We start from the raw sequence: 13,968 nt of genomic DNA on the forward strand, positions 1-13,968 counted from the left end.
GACTCTCCCTCCACGACTCCCCTGCCTCCCACTGCTCCAGACCCCCCCCACATTCCTCTCGCCTCCAACTGCTCTAGACATTCCCTTACCTCTTCTGCCTCCCACCGCTCCAGACCCCCACCATGCCTCCTCTGCCTCCCACTGTTTTAGACCTTCCCATACCTCCTCTGCCTCCCAATGCTCCAGACTCCCCTCCACACCTTCCCTGCCTCCAACTGCTCCAGACCTGCGCCCCCCCCCCCCGCCCCCCGACACACACCTCCTGCCTCTCTCTGTTCTGGACTTTCCCCCACACTCGTTCCCTGCCTCCCATTGTTCCAGACCCACTCCCCCCCCCCCCCAGTTTTATGGTTGTGTTGGAGGAAAACTATAAGAATATTATTGTACATAATATCGTATCTCAAACTAAACAGGAAAGTTTGTTCCCATATGTACATTACTGTCCTATCAAGTTTTTAATAGCTAGAGACAACTGTAATCCCTTTTGCTCTCTAAAGAAAACTTAGAAGAATGAAAACAATTGAGTTCTAGTATCAATGAAGGATTGTGCACAAACAAAAACTAATGCTCCCTCTGCTGGCCCATACTGCAAATAATTATTTAGATTCCCGGGCTAGCACCATTCATATTCTCCCCACAAAATAATTTTCTATCGGTGTGTGTTGCACTTTAATATATGGTACATTTACAGTGTGGATGAAAACTTAACATACACTTAAAATTGTATAAAGCTTCCCAATTGCAGATGAGATCAATAACGTTTAAAAAGTAATGTTGCATATTTCATAAAAACTGACCAATCAAATATAATTGGGAGCAGTGTAACAGGTAGTAACTATAATTCATTCCAGAAAAAACAGACACACAAAAGTGGGTGAGGTAATTATTTTTAGTTGGAAGCTGTTCCAACAAAAGATATTACCTCATCTGCCTTCTTTCTCTATCCTGGGACATACGCATCTACAACACTGCAAACAAAAATATAGAAAAAATACTTCCAAAATGTCTGTTTTCAATTTAACCAAGAAAATGTTGTTCTTTTTACAAGTTTCGTAACAGGAAGACATTTTAATATATTATTTAAATGTCACATTTAAAAGCCTCAGTCCTCCAGTCCTCAATATTGACGGTACTACTGAGATGAGTAAGGGTTGCAGGATCTGGAATGTCTCTACTTAAACCTCTAGGTCTTGTCTACACATACAGCAGTGCAGCTGCACTGGTGTAGCACTTAGTGCACATGCTTCCTAGGCTGACAGGAGAGCGTCTCCCGTCGGCGTAGGTGCTCCACATCCCCGAGAGGCGGTACCTATTTTGACGGGAGATGGAGTACCCCTGTGAGCTTTAGGCTTTATGCGGCACTTTTTCATAATTTTCATATGGGGCTGAAGAGCAAGCCTGGCCCAATTTCCCCAAGCAGCAGTGGCTCCTGTCCTGTCCCATGGGACTGGGCCCGGATCCCTGCTCCAGGCAATGCAACCCCATTCACCATGATCCATCACCACTCACTCAGATTTGGCCCGGTGCTCCTCCATCATGACTGAAATGCGGACAGGCCAGACCCGAATGGTGCTTCAACCTCAAGTGCCAGGTTGCAATGCCCACTGTGGGGATCCAGGCCCAGCCCTGTGGGACAGTAGCCGCTGCCAGGTGAGTGCAGGGTGGGCTCACTCTCCATCCCACCACCAATGACCCATCACCCTCCTCGGTTTCAAAATCTGACCCGGACACTGTTTTAAATTGTCTATTTAAAAAAAAAAAAAAGTATCCCTCTGACTTCACAGCAGGCGTCTGCCCTTTCCAGATCCCGGTGTGTTTCTCAGGAATCTGATGAAAGGATTTGACTATTTCCAGGCAGGTTTTTCCCAGACATCTCCAATTTCTGAAGGAGATGAAACAACCTGGCACACTAAACTGGGGCTCCTTAAATTGACTAGAGGTTTGAACTCCACCTCCAGGTTTGCATATTGGGGATGCACTTGAGGCTTTTTGCTTCTCCGCCAGCCTCTTCAGCATATTAACAAAAGTATTGTCAATGGCTTGATATTTTTTTAAGTGTATGGTTTGATTTGCAGAACTGTTGCGGCATTTAATTTGCCAGAGCCTAAGCTGTGAGCTGCCTAGTGTACCCACACAGGGCAGTGAGATGACATACCCTGTTCTCTGCATTGGCTACCCACGTTGCTGGTCCATGTGCAGAAGGAAAGCAGCTGTCTCCAGGCTTGTACTCTCTCTCCTGTGTAGGTTGGTGGGAGTGGATGGAATCTTGGCTGTACATTCACTCTCCTTCCCCAGCTGAGCTGGCATAAAGGGGAATTAAGGTGTGCCCGGAAAAAGGCTTACAACGCAGTTCACATCCTTCGTGGAATAAGGAGGAAGCAGGGACTGAACTTCAAATCTAACTCAGAATTAGTCCCATCTCTGCTCCTGGGGCAGTGCAGCCCCAACGTGGTCTGGACTCTAAGCTGCCAATACCTCCCCAAGTGACTGTATCAGGAAGCTGGAGATTTTCTAAGCCTTTAATCAGGGGGTTCATCCTGGCTTTGTGTGTTGGTTTGTTTGTGGGGTTTCTATGATTTCTTTTTAAAAATTGGAAGTCATCATTTCTGTATAAAAGAGAAAAGAACAGATGCATCAACCCAGACATTCTGTTGTTGGTGAACTTCACCCCTTGCAGATGGGCTGGAACAAAATAAAGCTTAAGTGAGACTTAAGTGGTACATGGGCTTTGTGCTGGCTCGCTGCACAGGGGTGAAGTTTACCAACAACAGAATAGGCCAATGAATCAACAAAAGTTTGGAAGCAACTTCTTAAATTTGGCTATGAATGCTAACTTCTGCGCCTATTCTATACACCTCTCATTACATTTACATTCCATTGAGCACACACAAAAAATATTTAGTCCACATTAGCTTTCCATCTTTTAATGAATGAGGGTGACTAGCAGGGAACAATAATAAATAATGAGAAAATAATGGATGTTTGGAATCTTCCCCTTGGAATAATTCCTTTTGCTCCCCGAGTCTGATGTGACCGCATCTGGAATATTGTGCACACCACATTGCCCAAAAGGAGAGACAAACTGGAAGGATATCAAAGAATAAGTATTCGGATTAGAAGATGAGGGGCTTGGTTTCCGAGTACAAAGCTCAATTTGTTATAGCATGACAAGGGGATGACAAGGGGGCTATGGTGGAATATGAAAGCAGTTCCAAATATTTAACAGGAGATTAGTTTGTGTTACACATAGGATATAGCTAAGAGTACAGGACAAAATTAAGAAGGTTGAATACCAGTAAGTTTTCTTACTGTGAAATGTATTGTGATGTGGAATATTCTCCCATAGTAAGTGGCAAAAAACCCCTCTCTTGGGACTTTTCAAGGAAGACAGGAAGAAATGCACTGTAGGGTGTAATTCTGCACTGGAAGAGAGATGGGCTGGAGACTTCACAAGTATTTTCCATCTCCAGTGTCTCTGCTTTTGTACTTAGTGGTGCCAATCTAGTTTTATTTTTCCACCTGAGCAGCTTTTAACTCATAAGGAAGTTACTCACATTTTTCAAAATGTTCAATCAGCTTCTGTATTAGCTCATCATCAGGTGCTTCCTCCCTCACACAGAGAAACTAGTTCTTAATTTGCATTCTGTGAAGCAATGGTCTCATTATTAACAAACTAAGCCACCTTTTGACTAATTTGTTATTATTCAGATCATATTTATTTGGCTTCCATTTTGTATGTGGAGTTAGGACCCGAGCCAAAGATCATTGAAGTCAATTTTCTATGGACTTCAATGGGCTTTGGAATAAGCCCTTGACTCTGTCTATACTACGATTAAAAACCCCTGGCTAACCTGTGCCAGCTGGCTCAGGCTCACAGGGTTCGGGCTCAGGGGCTGTTTAATTGCAGCATGGATGTTTGGGCTCAGGCCCGGGCTCTAGGACCTTGCAAGAAGGGAGCTGGCACAGACCAGCCGCAGGTGTCTAGCTGCAATGTAGACATACGCTCAGCGTTTCAAAAACAGGAGCCTAAGGTTTAGCTCCTAAGTGAAGGATTTAATGTTCTGAAGTGCTGAGCTTCCTGAATCTGGATTTTGGGTCATGCCCTCAGTGCTTGGGAAAGGAGATGGATCCACAAAACTGACACAGCCTGACCGTGGCACTGCAAGCATCTCTCACAATGTGCCTCAGCCCTGCTTGGGGAGAACATCGGCAGGGCAAAGAGGGTGATGCAGTTTCCATTCCTATTTTCTGGATCACTGCAAAGGATGCACACAAACCTCTTGTCTCCAGGTTCAATTGTCTAGCCAATTGGGCCACTATTCCAAAGGTATATGCTTGCTCTATAGGCTGAACTGGGGGTTACCGATGTATTCCTTCATCATTCCCCTCGTCATAAGGGTTGGACGAGATCTCAGGAGGTAATCTAGTCCAACCCCCTGCTCAAAGTAGGACCAATCCCAACCAAACCATCTCAGCCAGGGCTTTGTCAAGCTGGGCCTTAAAAACCTCGAAGGATGGAGATTCCACCACCTCCCTAGGTAACCCATTCCAGGGCTTCACCATCCTCCTAGTGAAATAGTTTTTCCTAATAGCCAACCAAGAACTCCCCCGCTGCAACTTGAGACCATTGCTCCTTATTCTGTCATCTGCCACCACTGAGAACAGCCTAGCTCCATCCTCTTTGGAACCTCCCTTCAGGTAGTTGAAGGCTGCTATCAAATACCACCTCACTCTTCTCTTCTGCAGACTAAATAAGCCGAGTTCCCTCAGCCTCTCCTCAGAAGGCATGTGCCCCAGCCCCCTAATCGTTTTTGTTGCCCTCCACTGGACTCTCTCCAATTTGTCCACATCCTTTGTGTAGTTGGGGCCCCGAAACTGGACGCAATACTCTAGATGTGGCCTCACCAGTGCTGAATAGAGGGGAATAATCACTTCCCTCGATCTGCTGGCTATGCTCCTACTAATGCAGCCCAATATGGGGTTAGCCTTCTTGGCAACAAGGGCACACTGTTGACTCATATCCAACTTCTCGTCCACTGTAATCTCCAGGTCCTTTTCCGCAGAACTGCCATTTAGCCAGTAGGTCACCAGCCTGTAATAGTGCATGGGATTCTTCCGTCCTAAGTGCAGGACTATGCACTTGTCCTTGTTGAACCTCATCAGATTTCTTTTAGCCCAATCCTCCAATTTGTCTAGGTCACGCTGGACCCTATCCCTACCCTCCAGCATATCTACCTCTCCCCTTAGCTTAGTGTCACCCACGAACTTGCTGAGGGTGCAATCCATCCCATCAGGACCTCTTTAGGACCTCTTGGCATACCATCATAAAATAGATGGGTTCTGTTAAATCTCCCTCCTCAATTGAAAAGTTCTGTTAAAAGTGGAAAAAGCTCCCCTGCTATCATAATCCGATTATTTAATTGATGGTATGTCTGACAGCATATTTAGGACATTGTGACTGTACTCTGTGTATTAGTAAAAGCTAGATAAAATAAATGCACCGTGAATTATGTGCACTAAAGGTAAGGAGGCTTGAACTTTGATGGACAGAGTTTATGATTCCAAAGGTACGTTCTCTTCAGCTGAAAAAGCCCCTGCCACTAGAATTGGAGTGCTAGAGAGACAGGTATGTTTTTATGATTGCAAGTAAAATATCCAGCAGTGTGCAGCAGGTCTTAAGCATCATTACTTCTCTCACCAAACTGCAACAAGGCATAGCGAAACCTACAAAACCCCTATGTACAGGGCTGAGTGTTTCCAAACAATTTTCCACAGATCTTTGCAACAAGGGTTCTCTTTAAAATTAGACTCAGACAAATTTGGTTTGATTCGCATCGTTCACCTTTGGTGCTGATTACACAGAATATTTGCTATGTTTCAGGAAGACATTTTAATGTTAAAAAAAATAGTTTCCTTGTGAACACAAGTTTGAAAAGCAGCAAAGAGTCCTGTGGCACCTTATAGACTAACAGTTATATTGGAGCATAAGCTTTCGTGGGTGAATACCCACTTTGTCATGTATATCCGACATCTTTACATTTACACAGTCTACCCTGGCTTGACTCTGAAATGAAACTGAGTCCATCAAAGCTCCTATACTCATTTTCTGACTCACAAACACCCAATGTGCAGCTTGCACCACCATTTCTATTCACTGCGGAATTTAACCGCCAGAGTTCTGACCACCTCGAAGGATCAAGAGACAATGTGGTGCCAGATTCATATTTCACTTACACTAGCGTAAAGCCAGTGCTACTACATTCAAGTCAATGGGACACCCGCCAGCTATCAAATATGTAAGCCAGTTATGTGCTTTTGAAAATCTGGTCCAAAAACATATGAAAATAGGCAGACATCTCCTTAAATATTTCCCTTTCTGTGCTGACTTCTTACTGCATGTAGCGGATTCTCACTCCCCGACTCCTCCCATCCTACCTATCCCTGAACAAAATCCTAAAATTGATGCACACATTCAGATATAGAAACACTGAAAAATTATTTGCTTGGAACGTGTTATAAGGGCCCGTTTTTCTGTTTTTCCATTCATTTGGTTTTCTTCCACCCACCCCACACCACAAATGCACTTAGTAATTTGTTGTATAGTGCTAACCGCAAAAGAGCCAGAAAACACTTGGCAAGGAAGAGATATCAGTAACCATGCACCTCTTTGAACCTGTCACGCTGAAGAAATAAAAGGGGTGGATATAGGGCCCCGGTTACATTCTGAATCGGTTACCTTTAGAACAGCTGGAGGACGCTGCCTACTCTGTTTGGAATTAAGACACATTGTCATTTCACTCACTGCTATCAATTGGCTCTGGGTGTACCTTTATCTAGGTCACTAACTCCCCTTCAGATGTCATTTGCCTCCACTGTTTAATAGATTACTAAGTCAATTCTGGTTCCTAAAGAAAGATGACCAGCGTAAATCTTTATTCCTAGTAAAAGATGAATATGATGGAATGCACTTTACAGATACTCAGCATCTCTAGTCCCTGATTAAATTCTTTGTTCTTACCAGATGGAATACAATGGGAGATGGTGAAATGAGGATAGCTGGTCAGGTAGATCACCTCAATATGTGTCCTCCTCAGCTTCAGGTAATGGGGATAACTTCTGTAAGGTAGGAAGAAGGAAGGGTCTTATGGGTAAGGTACTGAACTGGGACTCAGGCAATCTGAGTCTTGTTCTTAGCTCTGCTACACAGTTCTCTTGGAGACTTTGGGCAAATCCCTTAATCTCTCTGGGGCAGATTTACAAAGGTATTTCGATGCCTAAATAGGCATGTAGATTCATAGATATTTAGGTCAGAAGGGACCATTATGATCATCTAGTCTGACCTCCTGCATAATGCAGGCCACAGAATTTCACCCACCACTCCTACAAAAAAAAAAAAAAAAAAAAACACCTCACAGAGCTAGATCCACAAATGGATTTAAGTGCCTAATGGCCATTTTAGCTATCCAAATCCAAAATTGACATTCTTGAAACCCCTGCCCAGCTGTCACCTCCCCTCTAAGCACCTAAAGTCCCTAGCACCTACATTGCCGCTTAGCTGCTCAGTGCCCAAGCTCTGGTGGGATTCACAAACTTGGTGTTCACCTGCCTAATTCACCTTTGGAACCCAATTCAACAGGCACACTGAGAAGCTGCCTTAGAGCACATTTAACTGATTAGGGCACACACAAAACACAGTTGGAGGAGGAGAAGGTAGTGCTACCCCTGTTATATCCGAGAGCCCAGTGGTGAGAACATTTACCCAGGATGAAGGAGGTCCAAGGTCAAATCCCCACTCTACCGGAGTTGGAACAGGGACCGGAGTTGGAACAGGGACTTGATCCTAGGTCTCCCACCATCATGGTGGATGTCCTGACCATTGAACTATGGTATATCATGGGGAGGCTCTTTCTCAATCTCTCCTGTTGAAGCTGTTCCACTTTGTTGTATAAAATACCTGAATATTCATCAGAGTAGGGACCATAACTTGGGTCTCCCACCTTCCCAGGTAAATGCCCTAACTACCAGGCTACACAGTCTCTCTCACTCACCCTCTAGCCCACTGAAGATGTAAGTATCGTATACAAAGTGGAATATCGTCAAGAGACCTACCCCAGGATATCCCATAGCCCAGTGGTTAGGAAGCCTGGGATCCTAACCCACAGCTGTAGAATCACAGGAGCAGGGTGTTAAAGTTAGGCATTGCAATGCTCTACCTACATCCCCTCTGTGGATCTAGCCCTAGTGGGTTTTACAAAACTCCTAAGCCGATTAGGTGCCTAATTTCTGTTGAAAGTCAATGGGATGTATGCACCAAACTCACTTATGCACATTTATTAATGCTGCTCTCCACCTTGCTGCATCTTTAGGTGCCTAAATACCTTTGTAAATGTGGCTCCCTGGGCCTCAGTTTCACCATGAGAATAATGATACCCCTATCTTACAGGGGTGTTGGGAGGGCACATGCATTGGGTGTTGAGTGCTGAGATATTATAGGGTTTTCTATGATGTGCCATAGTAAAGCCCAAGCTGTCTTCTAAGGTGTGGGTGAACCATCTTTTACTTCTCTCGGGAGTTTCTTTAAAAGTTCTTTTAGGGTGAAATACTGGCTCTAATGAAATCAATAGCAAAACGGATATTGACTTCAGTGGGGTTAGGATTTCCTCCATAGTGTTCTGGAACAGTTTCCCCGACGCTTACTCTTCTACCTGTATTGATCTTACCAGCTCTGAATGTTAGCTGTGTTATTCTGAGACAAAACATTCAGGTTTCTGGCTTCAGTATCTCCAGTCTTCCATACACTCTTACTTACTGGCTCTTCAATTATGGAAGATAACAAGGTCTAAATTTGCTTTTGTTTCAGTCTGCCCATCTCTGGCTTTGACTCTTTCACACTCATGATAAATGCAATATTGCTCCAATTCTTTCTGCTATGAGCTCCTCAGCAAGGAAAACCAGCTATGTTTAGGACTGATGGGAAATATGAATGTTAACCATTAATAAAGAATTCCCTTGGGTCATCAGAATACTTTTCTAGGTCTCGGACAATGGAGCAGATACTTACATTTGTACTCAGTGTTCCTTTGTACATTCATGTGAAACAAATTATAACAGAAGATACAGACCGTGAACAAGGAAGAGATTGTATCCTTGCCGCTCCTGCTCAAAAAAGCAGCCAATGAGCATTCATCTCTTATCTTGGTTCAAGAGGATAGCATAAGACATTCAGCAAATAATTTAGTTTTAGCAAGTTTAACCCGTTCAACTAATTTCATGAGAAGTCAGAACAAAACTAGTTGAAAAACAGAGAAGGTACAAAGGGGGCAAATCTTGTAGTCCTTACTCAGCAATTATTCCCACTGAACTCTGTTTTCCTCTCAGTAAAGAAAGCAGGATTTAGTCAAGTGTCTGTGACAGGAGTAGCGTCATACCTGTTAATCCAGGTTTCCAGTGAACCCTTCACTGACATATCAATTTCTAAGAAACAATAGAAACAAGTTTCAAAGGCCCATTCACCTAAAGTCCTCTGTGGCACAGCAATATTTTATATTCAAACATAGCTAAATTGTTTATTGTGCATGAGTTTGTTGAGAATTAGGAGAAAATCCTGGTTTTGGATATCTCTCAAGTAGAAATCCCCATCTGCTCAGATGTTTTGTATTGGAGCAATACACACTGGGATGGGATTTTCGTCTCCAGATTAGCTCACATAATAAGACTGCCTCCTTTACACTGAATTGAAAGTATATGAATTTGGATTGGCTTGGAAGCCAGGGTGGCCTTCACTAGCATTCATAAGTAGCAGGATGAGAAGAAAGTCCAGTACCGTTGCATGAACACAGAATCGTGGTGAAGCGTACAGAATGATTTCACTGATTTTTGTCTTTGCCTTGATTTCAGTTGGTAAGTCTTTAACAAAGTCAACTTGTGTAGATGAATTTAAACTGACCCAACTGAATTGATATCTATGGATAAAAGATGCTATATAAGAGCTAGGTATTAAATATTATTATAATTGAGATTATATTTAACTGCACATTCTATAGATGTTTATTGTTGTAAAATGCTACAGTAAACTAGATTTTAAAATACAATAGTGGAGGAGTATTACACCAGTAAAAATCAGTTAAGAGATCATCAATATTTTCAGCAATAGACAGTTAGTTCGAGAGGTATAGGGGAAATTTAGGGAAAACATTTTTGCACTCTCTTGACAAACAAGTGTCTCTCGCTTGTCCTGAATAGAATACAATTTCATGAATGGTATTCCTGTATCTTACTTTTTCATTTGCTAGGGGAAAAACTGGCTATTAACTATTTCCTTTCCTAACAATCCTCTCTTTGCCTACTGTTCGCGGTTGGAAGGAGGAAGAAATTGCCTGTAAATGTGAACATTATTGAGCATGGTATAAGCAAGGTTCTGAAATTCACATCTTAGGTGAATGAAATGGGGGAAAATGACACCACCCCTTTGCTGTTGCTGCTGTTTGGTTGGAAAGATTTCTGGAAGGCTGGTTTAGCAGGGCAGCTGTATTTGTGATTACAAATCAAAGGTTGTGTATTCACAAAGACATATCAACTAACTCACCTATCTCACAATGTCTAGTTTGGGCCCCTACACCCCTGCAGGGTCCCTTGTGGGACAGGACTCTGGATGGGTGCACGATTCTGAACTGGCAGATCACATTGCAGAGCCTGGGATCCAAATATGCAGTTGTGGGATTTTGCTATGTGCTTCTCAATGAAACATTTGGAATCCCGTGCAAATTGTCCCAGCAGCAGCCTGGAACAAGCAGTTCCCTCATGACTCTCAACTTAGCCTCCTGGTCACTGCAGAATGTAGTCCACTCTGCTCCTTACTGATATCATTTAGGTGCAGAGGGGAACAACTAGGCTATACCGAAAATCTTAGTAAGTGGCAACTGATCATGCTAAGAAATAAGTTTTCAATTGGTTATACATTTCCAACTTTAGAAATCAGACCAACCCTAACCCTCCTCCCCCCCCCAAGTCATTCGTCTTCACAGAGAGTGAGTGACATTCTAAATTAAGCCTTTATTCTCTCTTTTTTAAAAAGAGTAGGTTACTTACTATTGTTAAAATTTCACGAAGAGCTGAATGTGCATTTTCAACCCAGATGACTTATTTTAGAGAACAAGTGAGAAAATCCTCACAGCTCAGCTTTCGTAGAGGCACAGCCAAGTCCAGAGACATAGTTAGTGAGGAGCTCCTCAGGAATTTTATTAGCACTTATTTCTATTCAGTTATACCTTGTCACTTCACTGTAATAGCCCAGTGTAACATGTCCGTGACATTTCTGAACAAAGTCTTTTGTACTTGCTAGGTGCTGCTGACGTTAACTGTGAGAAAAAACATGGGAAGTGCTATGACTATCGGCAAAAAAGATGCTGGTCTGAAATGCTTTCTGGCCTGTGCGGACCTAATAAAAATAGAAAATGCTGCATGCCTTGCTCTACTTCGTGTAAGTACAAGCTATTTTATAGTTTATGGATATTAGTTTTCCAAAGTATACATTTATAATACATCGAGACTGCATAAGAATAGTCTTAGAAAGACAAGGAAGGTGAAATAATATTTCATTGGACCAACTTCTGTTGGTGAGAGAGACAAGATTTCGAGCTACACAGAGCTCTTCCCCAGTTCTGAGAAAGGTTCTTAGTGTCAAGGCTAGCTACAGGATGGAAGAGAGTTTACCATACATAGTTAGCACATATTCTAAGGAAACATTCAAGGTGAAGTGGCCCTCAACTGACTTGTGACAAACCCTAGGTTCCCCCATCCCTTATCTGAAGTTTTCTTCTGAGGTACATCCCCTTCTCTTCCGTCAGATTCTATAGGAGAGAGAGGGGAATGGGCTGGCTGCCTCTTTCCACCAATTTGTGCTTTCATGGAAGTGTTGAGGAGACTCCTTCCCTCCACCCATATCCATGGGAAGGATCATCTGACTAGGTGGATTTCCATCCCTAAATTAGTAGGAGGACCAGAGAAACACCTCTTCCTGGTTCTTAGAATTATAGAATATCAAGGTTGGAAGGGACCTCAGGAGGTCATCTAATCCAACCCCCTGCTCAAAGCAGGACCAATCCCCAACTAAATCATCCCAGCCAGGGCTTTGTCAAGCCTGATCTTAAAAACATCAAAGGAAGGAGATTCCACCACCTCCCTAGGTAACACATTCCAGTGCTTCACCACCCTCCCAGTGAAAAAGTTTTTCCTAATATCCAACCTAAACCTCCCCCACTGCAACTTGAGACCATTACTCCTTGTTCTGTCATCTGCTACCACTGAGAACAGTCTAGATCCATCCTCTTTGGAACCCTCTTTCAGGTAGTTGAAAGCAGCTATCAAATCCCCCCTCATTCTTCTCTTCCACAGACTAAACAATCCCAGTTCCCTCAGCCTCTCCTCATAAGTCATGAGTTCCAGTCCCCTAATCATTTTTGTTACCCTCCACTGGACGCTTTCCAATTTTTTCTTCTGCAATGGTTCTAAGTTCTCTGGAGAAAATTAAGCTCAAGGGAAACCCCACCCAGGCTATGGAAAACCAGCATAAGTGGATTTGAACCGTGCCTAGTAGCAGTTCTTTAGCCCAGCATGTCACCTGGTCACCAGCTGGGTCAAGCTGAAATCTTCCCCTCCTAAAAATATTGCAGATTTAGCCACGTAATGATGGTGAGGACAGGGAATGGTGTGTCTTCCTCTGGAGGCATATGGATGGGACCTCTGTTCTAGCAAGGCACTATACGTTCATCTGCCCCACTATTGTGTGGTACTGAGACCACGTCCAGATTTCCATATACAGCTGTGAGCAGTCAATACCAATAAAGTGCCAGCAAACTGAAGTGGTAATAAAATGATTAAGAGGATCAAAAGATTGGCTTTTGAGGAAAGATTAAAGAATATACATAGCTTGGCTAGATAATAACTAAGGGAGTCAGGATAACCAACAGTCCTGGAGAAAATCTTTCCTTGACAGAGGGACCTTACTAGCCATTTCCATGAGTTTGTGCCAGTGATTAATGGCAGTGTCACTATGATTGTGGTTACTAAAATAAATGATAGTATCAATTTCTAATGAGATTTTTAAAAACTCTATTATTTCTTAGGTAAAATGGATGAGCACCTGTGGTTTCTGTTCTACGATCGAGAGTGTTTAAACCACAGAGGGATATGTCAGTACAGGAGCAATTATTGTTCTGGTTCATACACTAACCATAGATGTGGGGGACCTCGAACGCGCCACTGTTGTTTGCTACGTAAGTGCAATGACTGAGGTTAATAAAATAAGATTTGTAAAGGATTTTTAGTAACTTCACAAAAAAGAACAAAATATTCATTCTGTTTTATAAGGAAAGGTAATTCACCCAATCTTATTTATTAATGGTTTGAAATACTTTGTGGTCTGTGTATTTGGACTTTCAAAAGAATCAGCCTTTGCAACATATGAATTCCTGGCACTAAATCATGCCTTGAGAGTAGAAATGGCCAAAAATTTTCCTTAAAAACCTTTTTTGCGAAAAAAATTGCCTTTTTATTTAGCACTCAATGCTTTCATAACCTATTGCCCCTTTTCTTAAAGTATCCAGTTTTTCATAAAATTGGAAATTATCTCTCAACATTCCAGGTTTCTTGGCTTTTTCCCCTTTTCTTCCCTTCTTTTTTCCTTGTTGACACTAAGTATAGAAGAATGTTTCATGTTCTCTGTGTATATAAAATCTCCCCACTGTATTTTCCACTACATGCATCCGATGAAGTGAGCGGTAGCTCACGAAAGCTTATGCTCAGATAAATTTGTTCGTCTCTAAGGTGCCACAAGTCCTCCTTTTCTTTTTGCTGATACAGACTAACCCGGCTGCTACTCTGAAACAAACTAACACTATTTCTTTCCATTGTTCTATTTAATTTCATTCTAACCCCCTCCAGTTTTATGAGGACAAGGATTTGTGTTTG

General features: G+C 42.7%; 1 protein-coding gene across 1 annotated transcript in view; it reads left to right on the forward strand.

Moving 5' to 3' along the window:
- LECT2 (leukocyte cell derived chemotaxin 2) overlaps positions 1-13,968 on the forward strand; it is a 61,012-nt gene that overhangs the window by 13,534 nt on the left and 33,510 nt on the right. The window contains exons 2-3 of the mRNA XM_084637957.1: positions 11,342-11,479; positions 13,125-13,274. The gene's annotated coding sequence lies outside the window, so the exon portion shown is untranslated. The remainder of the gene's footprint in view (positions 1-11,341; positions 11,480-13,124; positions 13,275-13,968) is intronic.

This window comes from Lepidochelys olivacea (assembly GCF_965140295.1).
Source record: "Lepidochelys olivacea isolate rLepOli2 genome assembly, chromosome: 8".
NCBI classification, from domain to species: Eukaryota; Metazoa; Chordata; order Testudines; family Cheloniidae; genus Lepidochelys; species Lepidochelys olivacea.